This window comes from Mustelus asterias, unplaced genomic scaffold (assembly GCF_964213995.1).
Source record: "Mustelus asterias unplaced genomic scaffold, sMusAst1.hap1.1 HAP1_SCAFFOLD_837, whole genome shotgun sequence".
Taxonomy (NCBI): domain Eukaryota; kingdom Metazoa; phylum Chordata; class Chondrichthyes; order Carcharhiniformes; family Triakidae; genus Mustelus; species Mustelus asterias.
The window spans coordinates 124,819-147,992 of record NW_027590783.1 but is presented as its reverse complement, the minus strand read 5'-3'; the positions used below and the strand labels follow the sequence as shown (position 1 = coordinate 147,992).

At 43.0% G+C, this 23,174-nt stretch overlaps 5 non-coding genes across 5 annotated transcripts; 2 read left to right on the top strand and 3 right to left on the bottom strand.

Moving 5' to 3' along the window:
* Window positions 1–5,900: 5,900 nt before the first annotated feature.
* On the bottom strand, window positions 5,901–5,974 carry trnan-guu (transfer RNA asparagine (anticodon GUU)). Its single transcript has one exon. It is a non-coding gene; the product is annotated as a tRNA-Asn (tRNA).
* Window positions 5,975–7,214: 1,240 nt separating this feature from the next.
* Window positions 7,215–7,287, bottom strand: trnat-ugu (transfer RNA threonine (anticodon UGU)). The gene has a single exon. It is a non-coding gene; the product is annotated as a tRNA-Thr (tRNA).
* Window positions 7,288–11,119: 3,832 nt separating this feature from the next.
* Window positions 11,120–11,192, top strand: trnak-cuu (transfer RNA lysine (anticodon CUU)). Its single transcript has one exon. It is a non-coding gene; the product is annotated as a tRNA-Lys (tRNA).
* Window positions 11,193–16,883: 5,691 nt separating this feature from the next.
* On the top strand, window positions 16,884–16,955 carry trnac-gca (transfer RNA cysteine (anticodon GCA)). Its single transcript has one exon. It is a non-coding gene; the product is annotated as a tRNA-Cys (tRNA).
* Window positions 16,956–21,976: 5,021 nt separating this feature from the next.
* Window positions 21,977–22,050, bottom strand: trnan-guu (transfer RNA asparagine (anticodon GUU)). The gene has a single exon. It is a non-coding gene; the product is annotated as a tRNA-Asn (tRNA).
* Between the last annotated feature and the right edge of the window lie 1,124 nt (window positions 22,051–23,174).

The following is a 23,174-nucleotide window of genomic DNA, read 5'->3' as shown; positions in this document are numbered from 1 at the left end:
GCAAGTCTCTACCGCAAAATGGCACCTTCTGTATGCACCACAGTGATGTATTGTGTCCATTACAACAGACAACAGACATTCCACGCACAGTTATTACTTTCGCTTCCGACGGTTCAAAACTGGACAGAAACCTTTTCAAATATTGTCGTTGCAGAGTGAGGGAAAGGTTTAATAATTCAGTGTGAACGCTAAAATCTGACCGATTTACCATCCATATGTTAGCTGACAACACCATCTCTATCGTCAGCGCTTTGCAGCCTATCACTGTCTTTCTGCTACTATATTTGTTCTTGACCTGTTGCAAATGTGACCTTTCCAGCTGTGATGTAGACATGCAAACCTCACTCGGTTGATATTTGGAGATCTGCTTTTATTTTTAATAGTTTGCCGAGAGCAAAATATAATCGTTTCCTGAGCGGGAATTGAAACCAAACAACACTGGGGTCGTGCTGAACACAACCCACTGGACATCCAGGGTCACGGGTGAAATGTGTTTTTCAAATTGACTTACCATACACCTCTTAATATGTCCAGTTTGGATGGAACATGGACTGCTTCAGCTAATGATAACATCGAATGAGTTCGCTGGGACATGAAACCGAAAGTGAGGTAAAATAGTCCCACAACATGCTGAAGTGATCGGGGTATATAAAATTCTAAAAAGAATTGATAGATTGAACGTTGACGAAATGTTTCTTCTCATGGGGCAATGGAGAACAACAGGTCAAATATATAGGTTGAGAGGCGGTCGATTTAAAACTGAGATGAGGAGGAACTACTTCTCGCAGAGGGTCGTGAATTTGTGGAATGCATTTCCCCATAGCGCGGTGTAGTCTGAATCTTTAAGTGTTTTCAAGGAGGGGACAGATATATTCCTAATAATAAAAGGGATGAGGGGATATTGGAACAGATAGGGAGGTGGATTTGAGACCAGTCATGAACTGATTGCATGATGGTTCAGGCTCGAAGCACTGAATTTGCCCACTTCTGTTCCTAATTCTATTTCCTAAGTGTAACTTTCAATTTTCAAAACCCACCACCTCATCACTGTGGCTCCAATGTAATCTACGTACATTACATCCACAGGTTCCCCTTCATCCACAACACAACTGCGTCCTGTAAAGGACTTGGGAATGGCCCCATTCTGTGGTGTAATTACTTTAAAATTCTTTGTTTCCCTCAGTTAAGCTCTCCTGATTTACACCGGGCCAGAGTTCTCCCTCTTGTTATGCTGCTGATAACACTTGTTTAAAACTTCCTACATTTCTTACCATGCCCCGTAGTAAACAAAGATTATGGAGCTAAAATATGAGATTTGTTTTCCTATGTACACAAGCTGTCTGACTTCCTGAGTTTTTCCAGCATTTTCACCTTTCACTGCAGAAATCTGTGCAGCTTTGAATGGCAATGGAAATATTTTCATTGCACAACTTCCCCAGCCGAAGGGTATGATTCGGGCTGAGGATGTTAACATCATCAACTTGCGAGATATCCCGGGTTCAAAGGCCGAGCGAGAGCTCTCATTCAGCTGTCGTTTCGTATTGGACAATTCAAAGGTTTTGTAAATGTATTTGCAGTGCAAGCGGTGGGATTGGTTTACGTGGGATATGGTTTGAGAACCTGAGCACACAGTGCAGGCAATCTATCAACACAACACTCACACAATTAAATCAAGACATTAAAAGGTGAATATACTTGTGGCCACTCACTTGATCTCTGGTCACCAGTTTAAAGGACCCCATGTTTGTTGGTTCAGGCAGCTGGCTGTGTGTATATTGTTATTCATTCATGAGTTGTGGATGTGTACCCCACTCGCTATTCCTGTTTTTCATTGTCTCTATATATCTCCCTCAGAATCTGTCAGTGTCTCTGACTGTGTTTTTATTACGTTGACCGATTTTGATCCTTGCTGTCTTCATTCATTCGCTGTCTCTGTGCATCCGAGCTTCACTGAATTGATTTCTGCGTTTCTCCTGGTAGCAGAGATTCAGTGGGATGAGTATGTTCGCTCTGGAGTTTAGAATAATCAGAGGTGATCTTATTGAAAAGTCTGAAACTGGGAAACAGTTTGACAGTGTACATGCTGAGAGGCTGTTCCCCCCAACCCTGGCTAGTTTATTATGAACAAAAAAAAAGGTGAATTGTTTAAGAGGATTTTGGAATGTTTGGGAGAGGTGAAGCTGAGCATTGCAAGATGTGAATGATGTAATTGATGATTGAGAGGAAGGGATAGGAACCTTGAGGATTCTGTAGGTCGATTCATTGTAAACTTTGAAGTCAGAGCAAGCATCGACACCAGTTGGAAAAACAATTTTTGTCTCCATACATTTTAGGTTATGGAAACCAACCTGATCCATGTGCTTGGCGAGCTCAGTCGGTAGAGCATATGACTCTTAATGACAGGACTGTGGGTTCGAGCCTCACGTTGGGCGTCATTTTCCCCATTCTTGGGTGAATTCCCGATCTTCGTTCCTCCAGAAGTGTCACCGCTCAAACTGAGTCTTTCTCCTTTCGACGTTGTTTATCTCACAGTTGTGGGTTTGTGACTGAAAACTGCCTCCTGTTCACTGGAAGGCGGGGAGTTTAGCGCTGAACTCAGCGAGAGGTTTTGTTCTCATTTATTGTGAGATTCAAAACCAGATCGGCGCGATTGTGTCAGTGGGAACAATAATCATCTCCATTGTAATTCAATCACTCCAGCCTTCCATCCGATCAAAATACCGTTTGTCCTTTCCTCCTCTCCCTCTCTATTTTCCTTGATTCTGTGCGTGTTTGTAAACCATTAAATCACCAATTTCTTCCAGTTAGGGTCAAAGATCAGCAACCTGAATCATTCACTCTCTTTCCCTCTCCACAGAAGCTGTTGAAGCTGATGCGTGCTTCTAAGATTTTCTGTTTTGAGGTGGGATTTGCAGCAACTACAATACCTTGTTTGGGATCACAGTGGATCACTTTTCTCTGACTGAATCTTACCTGTTTGAACAGTTAAAGGGCTGCGGTTTTAAATAATGAGACACCAGAATATGTCACCCTATTTGACATGAAATGAAACAAAATGAGAATTAATCATTTCATAAAATGCTGCGAATGCAATATATATTTCATTGTCAATGCCAGCATTTGTTATTCACCCCGATTTCCCACTGAACTGAGTATTTTGCTGGGCCATTTCAGAGGGCAGTTAAGAGTCAATCACATTGCCTTGGGTTTGGAGTCCAATGGATACGAAAGGTGAAGGATGGCAGATTTCCTTCTGCAAAAGGTCCAGATGAGTTTTCATGACAATCAGAAAACAAGCTTCATTAATGAGACGAGCTTTCACTTCCGTTTCAGTTCTAGATTGTGGTGGGATCGGGACCTGTGAGCCTGGGCCACAGGACCCATACTCCACTGATTTTACCACTACGTCACCATCATCCCCGAAGGGTATAAGTGTAAATCCTTCACATGGAACAAACCGCTTAATTTCACATTGAAAAAATAAGATTTAAAGCAGTGTACTGTGGAAATCAGTGTCAGCGACTCAGGATACCGGGGAATTGATGAGATATCGATTGCGTTCATTCAAAGACAGAAAAATGTGGTGAATGCTCAGTGTGAGTGATGAAGGAGCTGCGCTCCGAAAGCTAGAGATTCCAAATAAATCTGTTGCACTTTTAGCTGGTGAGAATTCTTACCGGGCACTGAAGGGCATTTGATTTACAATTCGCAAAAAGATGATTTTTATAAAATTAACAGCTTTCAGCAAATCGCACCGCAATCACATTGCAGACTGTGCAGTGAGTTACTCTCCTGGCCTCATTGCATCAGCTCCAGAGGACGATTGCTCAAGAACACAAAAAGCTCAGCGATAAAGAGGTCGACGGCTTCATTCATCAGCGATTGACCGAGAGCACGATACCTTTCTCCTAAACCACACGCACACATGCATGCACGCACACACCCACGCACGCACACTTGCTCAATAATGCTCCGGCCACCTCAATTTCCTTGTTGGTCTAGTCGTTAGAATTCGCCGCCTTCAGTGCCATCGTCTGGGTTCAATTCCCGGTCAGGGAATGATGATTCATTGCTCTCGTGCACCACATGAATTAAGGAGAGTGGGTATTACTTCCTGATCCAAATCGGGAGCGATACTTGTGGCAGGTTGAACAGCAGGGAGGAAAAATCTGCCCCAATCCACAATCCTGTCAATTACCCACAACAATTAATATTTACATTAAGAAGTCTCACAACACCGGATCGATTTGGAATCAAGAGCTTTTGGGGCGCTAATAAAATGAAGCAAATTTATTTTATCGGAGCAATTGAACGAGTTGGACTATAACATGATGCTGTGAGTCTTCTTATTGTGCCCATCCCAGTCCAACGTCCGTATCTCGACATCATATTTACATTGCAATTGCTGGCACCCCCTGTCAAAATGAGTGAGCTACCTTCTGCTGCATTAAATTTCACTGTAGCTCACCACATTCAAAGAGTAATGTTTGTTATAAACCTTATTGTAGTAAATCTGTTGAAACGATTCAGCTTATCACAGCTCCGCTTTCATCACACTGGAAGCTAATGTGAAAATATGAACAACTTCAAAGCTGAACAACGTGCACAAGATTGGAAGGTGAGTGCAACCGTGAGTAATTGGCACTGTGCATGTTCCTGTACTCAGTTTCTGGGAGAATCAGGAAGATGAAATTCTGGTGGTCCAGTGGTTAGGATTCGGCGCTTTCAGAGTCATAGATCGGCTTCGATATGCTAAGATTTAAAGTTTTTCATAATCCGTTCAACAAACCTGAATTGCTTCCTGATCGAAAACAGCTCTGTCAGAAGCAGTGCAGTTAGATCTATAATTCTGTGTCTGAATTGGAAATGTCACACGGGCAACAGTTTAAGAATAAACACAGATAGTGAACGGCCGTGATAGGCTGCAAAGCGCTGCCAATAGAGATGGGGATACAAATCTGTATGACAATGGGGTAGATTTTATCGATTAGGTTGACACAAATATCTCCTCGACCTGGATCCAAACCTCAGCCAAATCACAAGAAAACATCTCGCTAACTTAAACACTAAGCTCTCCGACTTCACTCAGAAACCAGTAACTCTGAGACAAAGCGGGATGCAGTCTGACCACTCGATCCCCCTCCACACTTAATAAGAATATGCTGGATCCCGTGAACCAGCTGGCGACTGAGGGGGTGTAGCTCAGCGGTAGCGCATTTGATTGGAGATCAAGAGGTCCTCTGTTCAAATCCGAATGCACTCTTCCTTGTCAAGCTGATCCTTTTTTTTTCAATTGGAACTGTCTTCCATTGGCTGCACAGCGCGTTGTGACGTCCAGCAACCGGGAAAGGCGCGACATAAATACAAGTCGGTCTTTCATTAATTATCTTTAATCCCAATCCTTTGGTTACTGACCCTCGTCAGTGGAAACAGTGTGTCCCTATCTGCTCTATCAAACAACCCTTTTCCATGTGCACTATCTGCTCTAAATCTCAGGACTTTGCAATTATAAAAACAGCATTCTGGTGAAAGTTTAACTCAGTCCTCATTCCACTGATCTTTGCCGACTTGCTGTGTATTTTCCTTATTGAACACATTTCAGGTTGCGACAGACGGATTCCTGAGAAATCTGAGAAAGAAGGGGAGTGTTCAGGAAAATGGAAACCCAAGATAAAACATGGGTTAAAGTTTCGAGTTCAGTTATTGAGTTTAATAATATTTGAAATATATAAATTGTTACAAATAAGATGTTGGAGATAAATGTTCAATAAACTAACGTCGGCTAACAGTAGAGGCAGAAACACACGATAAGTTTTTTTTTAGTGTTGCCCAAGGACTCAGTGACACTCAAAAACCGAGAGACAATGAAAGCAGATGGAGAGAAAAAAAAGTGAAAGCCCCGTCCCTAGATGGTCTCGAACCATCAACTTTTCGGTTAACAGCCGAACGCGCTAACCAATTGCGCCACAGACACTGACGAAAATGAAGCTTACATGGCATCCTAAATCAGGGTGACAGCGTGTTGGCTGCAAGTTAGACGCCAATTCAATTTTCACCAAACCTGACACAGAAAGACCAAATGATGGCATCGTTTACAAATCTAAACATGTATATTTTATTATTTTACCCCACAGTGTTGTTGTGGTGTAATGGTTCATCCCTTCTAACATGGAAAACAGCCGTTTGATTGAACAGACTGTTCCCACTGATTGGGCTCAGTAACAGAGGACGAGGATTGAAGATCATGAAATATTTGCATTTATATAGAACCTATCCCGACCAGCGGACGTCACAAAGCACTTTCCAGTCAATGAAGGGCAGTACCTTAATTAACATGTTTTACTTGTTTCCTTAAAGTTCTTGGTTATTTGAATAAAATAGCTTGTTATGGCTGATCTTGGGGTACAACTCAGTTTTTCACCAGCTCCCCATATCCCTGAATTCCCCGAGAGGCCAGAAACCTGTCTATCCCAACCTTAAATGTATTCGATGATGGAGCTTCCATAACTGTCTGGCAGAGGGAATTTCAAAGATTCACAACCATTTCAGTGAAGTAATTTCGCCTTATCTTAGGCCGAAATGATCAGCCCATTTTCCTGAGACTGTACTGCCGTGGGTTAGATTTCCCGACAAGCAGAAGAAATCTCTCAGCCTCCACCCTGTCAAACCCAATCAGACTTGTGTAGGTTTAATGAAATCGCCTCTCATTCCTCCAAACTCCAGAGACTTTCAGCCCAATTTCCTCAGCCTCTCATCATACGACAACTCCCTCATCCCAGGGATCATCTGCTGAACCTTATCTGCACCGTTTCCAATGCAAATAAACCCTTTATTAAATGTGAATATCATATCTGCACAGAATATTCAACGTGGTCTCAACAAAACCCTGTACAACTGCAGCAACACCTCGTTATACTTGGACTCCAGTCTGCCGTCAATAAAGACTAAAAAGCAAGTTTCCTTCCAATCATTGCCTGCACCTCCATGCCAGCTTTATGCATTCCTTGTACAAATGCATCTATTCTATTCTCAATATCGACACTAACCTATTTTAGCTCTTCAAATATGTCCTGCTCTTTCGATTTTTTTACGAAGAAGGACATATCTTTTCGCTTTCCAAAATCACACCCGATCTGAACCTCGACTTAGCTCTTGTTTGACTTTTCGACTCTCTTCCCCTTTCCTACAGCTTCTATCAGCTAAACTTTGCCCGTCGGCTCCAGCGAGAATTGAACTCGCGACCCCTGGTTTACAAGACCAGTGCTCGAACCACTGAGCTATGGAGCCAAATGCTGCAAGGAGCTGCCACTAAGTGCAGCATTATCCGTGGATTGAGAACCAGGATGGGGTTTGAGGACGGAGATTTTTGATGAATGTGGAAATGTCTGAGGTGGAGAGCCGGAAGTTAAAAGACAGAAGTTGAAAGTGACATGATTTGACATGTGTATTGTGTATGAACTTGACATGTATGTTGTGTGTGACATGTGGTTCTTCTTCAGAGTTTATCGTTAATGTTACATCTCTGATTTTTCCAGCTCTGATACAAGTTCATCCAGCTGGAAGATTGAGCTTGTTGTTCCCTTCACGGACGCTGTTTTTATTGAATGAAGAAATGAACAAAAATTTATTCACTCCGAGACTGGGAATCGAAACCGCGTCACGGCGCCGACGCTGATCACTAGACCCTCAGTGACGCTGATGTGACAAATATGGAGCGAGTTGATCATCTCTGCACCCATTGCTTCATTTCCAATAACTTTCAATTAAAAAAAAGTCACAATGAGGAATGACGGGAAGCGCACATGATAGGATTTGAACCTCAGTTAGAAAATCCCAATCCATCCCCTGGGCCGGGACTGCAGTCTCAATGTTTGCAATCCTGCTGTTTATTTCGACAGACAGCCATTCAACCGGTGTTCCCGTTTATATTTTCCATCGGAGCAGCTCCACTCCTCCCAGCTTTGACAAAGGGTCATCTGGTCTCGAAATGTCAGCTTTCTTCACTCCTTACAGATGCTGCCAGACCTGGTGAGATTTTCCAGCATTTTCTCTTTTTGTTTCCGATTCCAGAATCCACGATAATTTGCTCCAGTCCTTCCACACTCGTTCCTTTACCTCAACACCTGTTCACATTGCTCTGTCGCTCCTCTTTCTTCATGCCAAAAACGACACGGCACAAACCCTTGCATTCAATCTGAAATGCTGGACTTCAACTGCAGGGACCAAAACTCAAACCCATTCTGGCATTGGTGCAGTCGAACACAACAACTCCGTAGAGACTGGACCTTCAGCCACTGGCTTAGATTACTCGGCTACGTTACCACGTAAGCAGCTGTGTCCTTTACTGGTATCGTTATTGAAATTAGCAGCAATGGAGCTGCGACAGTCCATCAGTCGGCTTGAGCCTGCTCCTTTACTGAATCAATTGATCCTGAACTCTGTAACAAGCAGGAATCACATCCAGTCAGAAACAGAATGAGCTGCAGTGAAGGACCAGCATCATTTAAACTGCCCTTAACCTTGTCTGGTTCCCACTATCCTGCCAGAAATGACAAGAAAAAACCTCCTGTTGAATTTGCTCAGTCTTCACTTCAGGGAAGCGAGATTGTGTTTAATATGTTCCACAAGGCAATAACTGACATTTGTTTTTACGGTTTGGATGAGAGCAACAAATCTCCATTACCTGACCACCAATCGAAACAGCAGTGAAAGTGTCAAACTCTAACCAACAGATCAGCTGCTTGTTGCCTGTTTTACAACTTGCATTACACACACTGCATGTGTTGCTTTATTTTTCGCGCCAGGCCAGACTACATTCACCACAAGCAAGTCTCTGTTGCAATATGGAACCTTCTATTTCCATCCCAGTGATACTTTCAATCAGTGACAACATACAGCATACATTCCACTTACAGTTATTAATTTCACTTCCGACTGTTTGAAACTAGAGAGAACCTTTTCCAAATATTTTCGTTGCAGAGTGAGGGAAAAGTTGAATAATTCAGTGTGAACGCCAAAATCTGACCTTTTTACCATCCAAATGTTACCTTCCATCACCATCTCTATTGTCAGCGCTTTGCAGCCTATCACTATCTTTCTGCTACTGTGTTTGTTCTTGACCTGTTGCACATGTGACGTTTCCAGCTGTGATGTAGACTTGCAAAACTCACTCGGCTGCTATTAGTAGATCTACTTTCGATCAGATAGTAAATCACGTTATTTTTCAATAGTTTGCTGACAGCTATAAATAATCGTTCTCTCAGCGGGAATTGAAAACAAACAACACTGGGGAGTACTGAATACAACCCACTGGACTCCCAGGGCCACGGGTGAACTGTGTTTTTCAAAATGACTTACCATATATCCCTTAATGTGTCCAGTTTGGATGGAACATAAGTGACTGCTTCAGCGAATGACAACACCGATTGTGCTTGCTGGGACATGAAATCGACAGTGAGGTCAAGTAGTCCCACAAGATGCTGAAGTGATCGTGGTATATAAAATTCTAAATAGGATTGAAGAAAGTGAAATCTTTTTCTTATGCGCAATCGGGAACACCATGTCAAATGTATATGTTGAGAGGTGGTAGATTTAAAACTGAGATGAGGAGCTTCTCACTGAGGGTCGTGAATTTGTGGAATGCATTGCAGTATAGCACGGTTGAGTCTGAATCATTAAATGATTTCAAGAAAGAGACAGATATATTCCTGATAATTAAAGGGATGAGGGGATATTGGAACAGGTAGGGAGGTGGATTTGAGAACAGGGAGAGATCAGTCATGAACTGATTGCATGCTGGTTCAGGCTCGAAGCGCTGAATTTGCCCACTTCTGCTCCTAATTCTATGTTCCTAAGTGTAAATTTCAATTTTTCAAACCCACCAACTCATCAATGTGGCTCCAATGTAATCTACATACATTACATCCACAGGTTTCCCCTTCATCCACACCACAACTGAGTCCTGTAAGGGGCTGAGGAATGGCCCCATTCTGTGGTTTAATTACTTTAAATTTCTTTGTTTCCCTCATTTAATCTCTCCTGATTTACACCCGGCAAGAGGCCTCAAACCCTCCTGTTATGCGGCTGGATAACACTTGTTTAAAACTTCCTACATTTCTAAAAATTCCCAGTTGTTCCCAATGAAAGGTTATGGAGCTAAAATATCAGATTTGTTTTCCTGTGCACACAAGCTGTCTGGCTTTCTGAGTTTTTCCAGCATTTTCACCTTTCACTGCAGAAGTCTGAGCAGCTTTGGATGTCAATGGAAATATTTTCATTGAACAACATCCTCAGCAGCGGCTCGTTGGACGAGGGGTATGACTCGGGCCTGGGGAGTAAGCATCTACAAACGTGTGAGCGTTCTCGGGTTCACATGCCGGACTCGATCCCTCAATCAGCTGTTGTTTCGTATTGGACAAGTCATAGGTTTTCTCAGTGCAAACGTTGGGATTAGTTTACGTGGGATTTGGTTTGAGAACCTGAGCACACAGTGCAGGCAATCTATCAACACAACACTCACACAAGAAAATCAAGACATTAAAAGGTGAATATGCTTGTGGCCATTCACTTTATCTCTGTTCACCAGTTTAGAGGACCCCATGTTTGTTGGTAGAGACAGCTGGCTGTGTGATTATTGTTATTCATTCGTGGGTTGTGGATGTCTACCCCACTCGCTATTTCTGTTTTTCATTGTCTCTATATATTTCCCTCAGACTCACTGACGATGTTTTTATTACGTTGACATCTTTTGCTCCTTGCTCTGTCCATTATTTCGCTGTCTGTGTGTAACCGAGGTTCACTGGATTGATTTATGCGTTTCTCTTGCGAGGAGAGAATCAGTGGGATGAGTCTGTTCGCTCTGGAGTTAAGAATAATCAGAGGTGATCTTATTGAAAAGTCTGAAACGGGGAAACAGTTTGACAGTGTAAATGTTGAGTTCCCTCCACCCCGGCTAAATTATTAAGAACAAAGAAAAATAAGGAGAATGATGTAAGAGGAGTTTGGAATATTTGGGAGAGGTGAAGCTAAGAATTGGAAGATGTGAATAATGTAATTAATGATGGAAAACCCGTATTGGTCTCCATGCATTTTAGGTTATGGAAATGGTTCGAGTGCATGTGCCCGGCTAGCTCAGTCGGTAGAGCATGAGACTCTTAATCTCAGGGCCGTGGGTTCGAGCCCCACGTTGGGCGACATTGATTTTTAAACTTTCCCTCATTCCTGGGTGAATTCCAGATCTCCGTTCCTCCAGAAGTGTCACCGCTCAAACTGAGTCTTTCTCCTTTCTGCGTTGTTTATCTCACAGTTGTGCGTTTCTGACTGAAAACTGCCTCCAGTTCACTGGAAGGCGGGGAGTTTAGCGCTGAACTCAGCGAGAGGTTTTGATCTCATTTATTATGAGATTTAAACCCAGATCAGCGAGATTGTGTCAGTGGGAACAATAATCAGCTTCAGTGTAATTCAATCACTCCAGCCTTCCATCCGATCAAAAGACCGCTTGTTCTTTCCTCCTCTTCCTCTCTATTTTCCTTGACTCTGTACTTGTTTAGAACATAGAACGATACAGCTCAGAACAGGCCCTTTGGCCCACGATGTTGTGCCGAGCTTTATCTGAAACCAAGATCAAGCTATCCCACTCCCTATCATCCTGGTGTGCTCCATGTACCTATCCAATAACCGCTTAAATGTTCCTAAAGTGTCTGACTCCACTATCACTGCAGGCAGTCCATTCCATACCCCAACCACTCTCTGCGTAAAGAACCTACCTCTGATATCCTTCCTGTATCTCCCACCACGAACCCTATGGTTATGCCCCCTTGTAATAGCTCCATCCACCCGAGGAAATAGTCTTTGAACGTTCACTCTATCTATCCTATTCATCATTTTATAAACCTCTATTAAGTCTCCCCTCAGTCTCCTCCGCTCCAGAGAGAACAGCCCTAGCTCCCTCAACCTTTCCTCATAAGACCTACCCTCCAAACCAGGCAGCATACTGGTAAATCTCCTCTGCACTCTTCCCAGCGCTTCCACATCCTTCTTATAGTGAGGTGACCAGAACTGCACACAATATTCCAAATGTGGTCTCACCAAGGTCCTGTACAGTTGCAGTATAACCCCACGGCTCTTAAACTCCAATCCCCTGTTAATAAAAGCTAACACACTATAGGCCTTATTCACAGCTCTATCCAATTGAGTGGCAACCTTTAGAGACCTGTGGATATGAACTCCAAGATCTCTCTGTTCCTCCACAGTCTTCAGAACCCTACCTTTGACCCTGTAATCCACATTTAAATTCGGCCTCCCAAAATGAATCACCTCACATTTATCAGAGTTAAACTCCATTTGCCATTTTTCAGCCCAGCTTTGCATCCTATCTATGTCTCTTTGCAGCCTACAACAGCCCTCCACCTCATCCACTACTCCACCAATCTTGGTGTCATCAGCAAATTTACTGATCCACCCTTCAGCCCCCTCCTCTAAGTCATTAATAAAAATCACAAAGAGCAGAGGACCAAGCACTGATCCCTGCGGCCCTCCGCTAGCAACCTGCCTCCAATCCGAAAATTTTCCATCCACCACCACCCTCTGTCTTCGATCAGACAGCCAGTTAACTATCCAATTGGCTAACTTTCCCTCTATCCCACACCTCCTCACTTTCATCATAAGCCGACCATGGGGGACCTTATCAAACGCCTTACTAAATCCATGTATATGACATCAACTGCCCTACCTTCATCAACACAATTAGTTACCTCCTCAAAAAATTCAATCAAATTTGTGAGGCACGACTTGCCCTTCACGAATCCGTGCTGACTATCCCGGATGAATCCGCATCTTTCTAAATGGTCGTAAATCCCATCTCTAAGGACCTTTTCCATCAATTTACCAACCACCGAAGTAAGACTAACCGGTCTATAATTACCAGGGTCATTTCTATTCCCTTTCTTAAACAGAGGAACAACATTCGTCATTCTCCAGTCCTCTGGCACCATCCCCGTGGACAGCGAGGACCCAAAGATCAAAGCCAAAGGCTCTGCAATCTCATCCCTTTCCTCCCAAAGAATCCTAGGATACATTTCATCAGGCCCAGGGGACTTATCGACCTTCAGTTTATTCAAAACTGCCAGGACATCCTCCCTCCGAACATCTATTTCCTCCAGCCTATTAGCCTGTAACACCTTCTCTTCCTCAAAAACATGGCCCCTCTCCTTGGTGAACACTGAAGAAAAGTATTCATTCATCACCTCGCCTATCTCTACTGACTCCATACACAAGTTCCCACTACTGTCCTTGACCGGCCCTAACCTCACCCTGGTCATTCTTTTATTCCTCACATAAGAGTAAAAAGCCTTGGGGTTTTCCTTGATCCGACCCACCAAGGACTTCTCGTGTTCCCTCCTAGCTCTCCTAAGCCCCTTTTTCAGCTCATTCCTTGCTAACTTGTAACCCTCAATCGAGCCCTCTGAACCTTGTTTCCTCATCCCTCCATAAGCTTCCCTCTTCCTTTTCACAAGACATTTTACCTCTTTCGTGAACCATGGTTCCCTCACTCGGCCGTTTCCTCCCTGCCTGACAGGGACATACCTATCAAGGACATCCAGTATTTGTTCCTTGAAAAAGTTCCACTTTTCATTAGTTCCTTTCTCTGACAGTTTCTGTTCCCAACGTATGCCCCCTAATTCTTGCCTAATCGCATCATAATTCCCTCTCCCCCAATTGTAAACCTTGCCCTGCCGTACGGCCCTATCCCTCTCCATTGCAATAACAAAAGACACCGAATTGTGGTCACTATCTCCAAAGTGCTCTCCCACAACCAAATCTAACACTTGGCCCGGTTCATTTCCCAGTACCAAATCCAATGTGGCCTCACCTCTTGTCGGCCTATCCACATATTGTGTCAGGAAACCCTCCTGCACACACTGCACAAAAACTGCCCCATCCGAACTATTTGACCTACCAAGGTTCCAATCAATATTTGGAAAGTTAAAGTCCCCCATGACAACTACCCTGTGACCCCCACACATATCCATAATCTGCTTAGCAATTTCTTCCTCCACATCTCTATTACTATTTGGGGGCCTATAGTAAACTCCTAACAACGTGACCGCTCCTTTCCTATTTCTAACCTCAGCCCATATTACCTCAGTGTTCAGATCCCCCTTGAAGTGCCTTTCCGCAGCCGTTAAACTATCCTTGATTAACAATGCCAATCCTCCACCTCTTTTACCAGCTTCCCTACATTTAGTGAAACATCGATACCCCGGAACGTCCAACAACCATTCCTGTCCTTGTTCTACCCACGTCTCCGTAATGGCCACAACATCGTAGTCCCAAGTACCAATCCACGCCCCCAAGTTCATCTACCTTGTTCCGGATGCTCCTTGCATTGAAGTAGACACACTTGAACCCACCTTCCTGTCTACCGGTACCCACCCTTGACCCTGATACCTTCCCCAATACCTCACCACCCTCACTGACTTCTTGACTAAGCCATTAAATCACTACTTTTTTCCAGTTAGGGTCAAAGGTCAGCAACCTGAATCATTCATTCTCTTTCCCTCTCCACAGAAGCTGTCGAAGCCGATGAGTGCTTCCAACATTTTCTGTTTTGAGGTGGGATTCGCACCAACTACAATTCCTAGTTTTGGATCACAGTGGTTCACTTTTCTCTGACTGAATCTTACCTGTTTGAACAGTTGAAAAGCTGAGGTTTTAAATAATAAGACACCAGAATATGTCACCCTGTTTGATATGAAATGAAACAAAATGACATTTAATCATTTCTTAAAATGCTGCGAATGCAATATATATTCCATTGTCAATGCCAGCAGTTGTTGTCCATCCCTATTTCCCTCTGAACTGAGTATTTTGCTGGGCCATTTCTGAGGGCAGTTAAGAGTCTATCACATTGCCTTTCCTCTGGAGGCCCATGGAGGCCAGAAAGGAGAAGGATGACAGATTTCCTTCTGCAAGATGTGTTTTCATGACAATCAGAAAACAAAGCTTCATTACTGAGACTAGCTTTCACTTCCGTTTCAGTTCTAGGCTGCGGTGGGTTCGTGACCTGTGAGCCTGGGCCACAGGATTCATACTCCACTCATTTTACCACTATGTCACCTTCTTCCCGGAAGAGTGTAAGTTTAAATCCTTCACATGGAATCAAACCACTTAATTTCACTTTGAAAACAAACATTTAAAGCAGTGTACTGTGGAAATCAGTGTCGTCCACTCAGGATACCGGGGAATTGACGAGATATCTATTGCTTTCATTCAAAGACAGAAAAATGTGGTGAATCCTCAGCGTGAGCGATGAAGGAGCTGTGCTCCGAAAGCTCGTGATTACAAACAAACCTGTTGCACTTTAACCTGGTGTTGTGCGAATTCTTACCGGGTACTGAAGGGCATTTCATTTACAATTCGCAAAAAGATGATTTTTATAAAATTAACAGCTTTCAGCAAATCGCACCGCAATCACATTGCAGACGGTGCAGTGAGTTACTCTCCTGGCCTCATTGCATCAGCCCCAGAGGACGATTTCTCAAGAACACAAAAACCTCAGCGATAAAGAGGTCGGTGGCTTCACTCATCAAGGGTTACCCTAGAGCACGTGACCTTTCTCCCAAATCACACACGCCCACAATTGCTCAATAATGCTCAGATCACCTCAATTTCCGTGTTGGTTTCGTTGATAGAATTTGTTGCTTTCACTGCAATGGTCTGGGTTCGATCCCCGGTCAGGGAATGATGATTCATTGCTCTCGTGCAACACATGAATTAAGGAGAGTGGGTATTACTTCCTGGTCGAAAACAGGAGCGATACTTATGGCAGGTTGAACAGGAAGAAGGAAAAATCTACCCCATTTCACAATCCTGTCAATTACCCACAACAATTCATATTTACGTTCGGACGTCTTACAACACCAAGTCTATAATGAGTCAGGAGCTTTCGGGGCGCTGATAAAATGAAGCAAATTGATTTTATTATCGGAGCAAATGAACCTGTTGGACTTTAACATGATGCTGTGAGACTTCTTATTGTGCCCACCCCAGTCCAACGCCGGTATCCCGACATCATATTTACATTGCAATTGCTGGTACCTACTGTCAGAATGAGTGACTTACCTTCTACTGCATTAAATTTCATTGTAGCTCACCACATTCAAAGAGTAATGTTTGCTATAAACCTTATTGTGGTAAATCTGTTGAAAAACTTCCGCTTATCACTGCTCTGCTTTCATCACACTGGAAGCTAATGTGAAAAAAATGAATAATTTCAAAGCTGAACAACGTGCACAAGACAGGAAGGAGAATGCGACTGTGAATAATTGGCACTGTGCATATTCCTGTATCCAGTCTATGGGAGAACCAGGAGAATGAAATCCTGGTGGTCCAGTGCTTAGGATTTGGCGCTTTCAGGGTCATATATCGGCTTCGATATGCCAGGATTTAAAGTTTTTTACAATCCATTTAACAAACCTGAGTCGTTTCCTGGTCGAAAACAGCTCTGTCAGAAGCAGTGGAGTTAGATCTATATTTGTGTCCGAATTGGAAATGTCACATGGGCAACAGTTCAAGAACAAACACAGATTGTGAAGGACAGTGATAGGCTGCAAAGCGCTGCCAATGGAGATGGGGATACAAGTTCAAATCTGTGTGACAATGGAGTTGATTTTATCGGTTAGATTGACACAAACATCTCCCAGACCTGGATCCAAATCTCAGCCAAATCACAAGAAAACATCTCGCTAACTTAAACGCTGAGCTCTCCGACTTCACTCAGAAACCAGTAACTCTGAGACAAAGCGTGATGCAGTCTGACCACTGGAACCCCCTCCACCACTTAATAAGACTATGCTGGATCCCGAGCGTCAGTTCACAGCTGAGGGGGTGTAGCTCAGTGGTAGAGCGTTTGACTGCAGATCAAACGGCCCTCGGTTCAAATCCGAGTGCCCCCTTCCTTATCTTTGTCTTATTTCTAATTGTGACTGTCTTTCTTTGGCTGCAAAGCGCATTGTGACGTCCACCAACCGGGAAAGGCGTCACAGAAATACAATTCTGTCTTTCATAAATTACCTTCAGTCCCAATTTTTGGTTACTGACAATCGTCAATAGAAACAGTTTGTCTCTTTCTGCTCTATCAAACGGCCCTTTCCCATGTTGGGAGAAGCGGGAAACCCCTACATCGCTGCAACACTGTGGGGGGTAAAGTAGTCAAAGGGGTTTGCATAGTATTGTAAACGATGTGGTCATGTTGTAGTTCTCGACTATGTTTTTAAAAAAGAGAATTGGGGTTGGATATATAACAGCACTCGTTGACACCCTAATATAGTGTGCCTTCGTCTTAATTGCGGAATTCGTTATTGCGTTCGACTTTAAGCAAATGTTTGGTGGCTCAGTACCATCCAGAGGCGGTCGTTGTACTTTTATTTTCCCCATAAGCATTCATTGTCGCGCAGTTCCGGCTTGTGAACCGCGGCAACAATAAAAATATTTCTCAAGTGTTGCCGCTCGACTGTTGTCAGGTGTTGTCAACATTATTTATTTAATGAATATTCATATCATCCATATCACAAGGTATAATATATATTCATTTCAAATATGCAATTAAAGTTAAGAATTAGAGTCTTGGCTGGATGTGTTTGTGTGTCAGTTCTCCGATGAGTCCTCATCTGAGACTGGGAAACAATCTCTCAGTATTCTGTAGGTTCAATAAAATTGTCTCTCAGTCTTCTAAACTCCAGGGAATTTCAGCCCAATTTACACAGCCTCTCATCCCAGGAGAACTCTCTCATCACAGGAACCTACCCAGTGGACCGTCTCCATTGGAAGGGTAGCCTTTTTCTAAAATAAAAAGCATTGTGGATATCAGAACTGCACCGAATATTTCACACTTGCTCCCAACAAAACCCTGTATAAATGTAAATTGGTGTTTTTATTCTTGTACAGCAATCTGTTGGCAATAAAAACCAAAATGCTATTCCCTTCCTATTGTTTGCTGCACCACCATGCTATCTTCCTGCGTTCCTTGTACAAACACACCCAAATCTCTCAAGACAAACGCTTATATTAGGAAAGACGATGGCCTGGTGATATTATCGCGAGATTATTTATCCAGAAACTCATCCAATTTTATGGGGCCCCGCTTTTGAATCCTGCCACGGCACGTTGTAGAATTGTTTTTCAATAAAAACTATCTGGAATTAAGAATCTACTGATGACCATGAAACCATTGTCGATTGTCGGAAAAACAAACATTGAGTTCGGTAATGTGCTTTACGGAAGGAAATCTGCCGTCCCTTATCCGTCTTGGCCTACATTGATTCCAGAGCTGCAGCAAAGTGTTTGATCCTAACTGTCCCAGGGCAACCAGGATGGGCAATAAATGCTGGCCGGCAGCGACACCCATTTCTAATCAATTAAAAAAGAACTAGGTCACCTTTACAAACATTGTCTGCTCTTTCTCCGTTTATGAACAAGATAAGATCTTTCTGGGCAACATGGTGGCACTGATGCCTCACAGCGCCAGGGGCCCGGTTTCAATTCCCGGCATTGGTTACTGTCTGTGCAGAGTCTGCATGCTTTCCCCGTGTTGCGTGGGTTTCCTGCGGGTGCCCCTTCTTATTCCCACAGAGTGAAAGATGTGCTGGTTAGGTACATTGGCCATGCTAAATTAGCTGTCAATTTTCCCGAGAAGGTGCCGGTTCTGCCGATGACGTACTTGTCACAGAAACCTCATTGCGGTGTTAATGTAAGCTTAATTGTGGCACTAATAAATAAACTTTAAACTGTCCAACTGATGCAACCACTGAGCTATGGAGCCAATTCCTGCGCCCAGCGTGGAGTTGGTGTATCATCATCAGTGGAGCGAAGAAGAGATTGAATTTTCAGGTGGGTGATATTTGATGGATGTGGAAATATCCGAGGTGGAGAACAAGGCGTCAATCGATGAGACTTGAAAGAGGAAGAATTTGACATGTGTGTCAGTTGTTTTTGTGATAAATGTCTGCCGTGTCATTCTTCTTCAGAGTTTGTATTGTTACATCTCTGATTTTTCCGGCTCTAATACAATTCATACAGCTGAAGATTGATCTTGTTTCTCCCTTAACAGACACTGTGAGGCGTGCTTTCGTTTAATGAAGAGTTAAATAAGAAGTTATTCGCTACTTGCCTGGTACTCCAACGTGGAACATGGCGATGAAACCTGACCACGGCATGCCAGGGAAGCTAATATCAGAGATTTGAAATTCTTTGATAACCATCTCTGTCTCCACCGCTTCATTTCAAGTCACTTTCGCTACTGACATTGTCACACAGTCATTCTAACATCTTATGACCAACTGAAGCAAATTATGCTTTCTTCCTTTATGTTCAGATACTTTCATCTCCAGAAATTCAGTCCGTGCTGAGCAAAGTGCTCTGTTTAGTTTACAGTTTATCATCAATTCCGGGCCATAGCTATGGAAACATTGACTCTGAACCACTAGACCACCCAGGCTCCACCATCACTTCCTCGATGTTGTCTTTTCCACCATTCATGGTGTCATGTAATCCATCCTGCTTTGTGCCCTATCACAAAAATCCTTTTTTTCCCCCTTTCGCTCAGTGATTCCTCACTTTACAATCAGAAAATACTGGGAATACTCAGTCGGTCAGTTCATGTTTAGTGACAAACGCGCAAATAATTCCAGTAGTCGAATCCCTCTGAAATTAAAAGCTTTTGTTATTTTTTGTGAAGGCAAAATACTGCGGATGCTGGAACCTGAAACAAAAATAGAAAAATGCTGGAAAATCTTAGCAGGTCTGACAGCAGCTGTCGAGAGAGAATAGAGCCATCGTTTCGAGTCCGGAGCTCTGACGAAGGGTCATCCAGACTTGAAAGTTTGGCTCTTTCCTCTCTCCACAGATGCTGTCATGTCTCTTTAGACCTTCCAACCTTTTCTGTTTATGATGAAAGTATTTCTGCCGCGATCAAACCAGGGATCTTTCGTGTGTAAGGCGAATGTGACAACCACTACACCACAGAAACATTGCGATGCAATGATTCAAGGAAACTGGTTCCACAAACCCATCAATTGCAAACAATAATTTACATTTGCGTTCCATTGGAATTTGTGCGATAACAAAGGTATTTCATAAAGTTAAGGAACTGGACATATAACGGTGATGAGATTCGATCACACGCTTCAACTACTATCACTGCCCTGTCAGTAGTCTCACAGCACCAGGTTAAAGTCCAACAGGTTTATTTGGTAGCACGAGCTTTCGGAGCACTGTCCGAATCAGGTGACTCACGTGATGAAGAGGCTTGCTTCGAAAGCTTGTGCTACCAAATGAACCTGTTGGACTTTAACCTGGTGCTGTGAGATTATTTACTGTGCCTACCCCAGTCCAGCGCCGGCAACTCCACATCATTACTGCCCTGAGCTCATCAATGGTACCAGCAGAACCTATTGATGCCGTATCTGGTATTGCCAATGAACAGCATCAATGGAGTAGAATAGGGTCACATGAACCATTGAGCCTCCTCCATGACAGAATCAAGTCAGATCCACAGCCTCAACCCCAATTTCCCAGCTTATACCAACAGCCCTCCATTCACTTAGATTCCAACAACTCTCCACCTCAACCTTCAATGTCTTCATCAGCTGAAGATTCACAGACCTCTATGCCGCTACAGAATTGATGCAAGATGGCGCCCGAGCGAGGCGACCTCTTGGAAGCAGTGACCAGTATACCTTCTAACTCTATCTTTTCGTCTTGCTCTATGCTTCTAAAACTTCATTCTAAATCTTTTAAACTCTCTAAGAATGCTTTAATTCAATTTCGGGGAAAATTAAAAAAATAATAATATTTTCGATTATGTTTCAACCTTATTTTGAATCGTGGAGCCAATGAAGTGAACATGTTAACTCCTACAAAACTCTGCTCATGACCAATGTGACCGGCCTAGAATAGCAAGCCGTACAGTCTGATTGCAATTTAAATCCTTGTTTTGTAGAATTATAATTCGGTTGAAAACCTTAGCCATGTGGCAGAGTCATTGATCTAACATAAGATTCAGAAAATAACATTTGTCCTGAATTGTATCGCTTTCTCCATGACGGCAGTTGCAGAATATTATTCAAGCATTGGGGAAGTGTAAATACCACATGGCTGTGAGATAATGTGATTCCTTAAGATTTAATAACACTTAGAGATGGGACAGCTGTTTTGAAAAGGTTTTGTCAGTTATTTCGAACACAGTAATCAGTACACTGCAGAAACACAGGTGACACATGGAAGAGTTTAGAATTCGATGCGTGTCCACAGATTCTGCCAAACCTGCTGAAAATTTCCATAATCTAATGCTTGTATTATAAATACAGGTTTTATCAGAACATAAAACACACCGCAAGACGGCAATGATAAATGAAATAGTCCCACAAGCTGTTCACGTGTAAATTTCAATTTCCAAAATCCACCAATTTCATCATTGCTGATCCATTGAAACGCACCTTGTAAAACACGGCAGGCATTCATCTCTCAAAGAACTGAAACGCCTCAAATGTGAACTACCTGCACTCAATCTCATGACTTTGCAATTATAAAAACAGCATTCTGGTGAAAGTTTAACTCAGTCCTCATTCCACTGATCTTTGCCGATTTGCTGTGTATTTCCCTCAATGAACACATTTTAGGTTGGGATAGACAGATTCCTGATCTATCTGAGAAAGAAGGGAAATGTGCAGGAAAATGGCAACTCAAGATCAAACATGGGTTAAAGTTTTGAGTTCAGTCATTGAATTTAATAATATTTGAAATATATAAATTGTTACAAATAATATGTTAGAGATAAATGTTCAATAAACTGACGGCGGCTAACAGTAGAGGCAGAAACACACGATACGTTTTTTCTTGTGTTGCCCACGGACCTCAGTGACACTCAAAAACCGAGAGATAATGAAAGCAGATGGAGAGGGTAAAAATAGCAAAAACCCGTCCCTGGATGGGATCGAACCACCACCCTTTCGGTTAACAGCCGAACGCGCTAACCAATTGCGCCACAGAGACTGAGGCAACTACAGCCCACATGGTATCCTGAATCAGGGTGTCAGCTTGTTGGCTGCAAATTTGAAGCCAATTCAATTTTCACCAAACCTGACACAGAAAAACCAAATGATGGTATCGTTTACAAATCTAAACATGTACATTTAACTGTTTTACCCCACAGTGTTGCTGTGGTGACATGGTTAATCCCTTCTCCTAACATGGGCAAAGGGCCGTTTGATAGAGCAGGGAGGGACAGACTGTTCCCACTGACTGGGCTCAGTAACAGAGGATTGGGATTGAAGATCATGAAATGTTTGCATTTATTTCGAACCTCTCCCGACCAGCGGACGTCAGAAAGCGCTTTCCAGCCAATGAAGGGCAGTTTTCAATTGAAAAACAAATATCAGTTAAGCGTGGAAGGAGGCATCAGATTTGAATGCAGGAACTTCTTAACCTGCAGTCAAATGCTCCACCCTTCAGCTATTCCGTTGATACCAAGACTCCGTTTTGTCGCTCCTTCGTCTTCTGTCTCGCGTGGCCTATGCTTATGCTTGTTCCTCTGTGTTTACGGGCCCGAAGGGAGTGAATAGTGGTGGATTAACTACCACCCGGACCCCTAGGCTGAGCTTTGGTAAGGCCCCCTAAACCTTGCCCCTTGCCCCCGTCCCACCCTTCGTTGAATAGAATAAAGATACGTTAAGTGACGTTAGATAACATATCATTGTACGATGATGGCGCGCAAACGAAAGTCTGTTTTGACGTTTTCACAGGCGGTAAATGCGCTCAACAACAGTTTTGATGATGGATTATGCAGTGATGATAGTGGGAGTGATTTAGGTGTCGAGGATTTTGAAGTTGATGTTGGTGAATTATCAGATGATGATCGTGAATTTGATGATACGTTGATAGCACTGGAGGCAGTGGTGACAGTCATCGTGCTGGGGTGTGGGACTAATATTATGTTAGGGTGAATGTTGAAAAAAGTACTATATGTAACTAAATATGCACTAAAATAAGTATGTATACATGTTATAGCATGACAATAAACTCTTTGTTGCATTTATTTTGTATTTATTTGCATGTAGCACAAGTCCGGGGGTGAAGCTTCTCTATTTATAGGTATTTGTAATATTAATTCATCCACG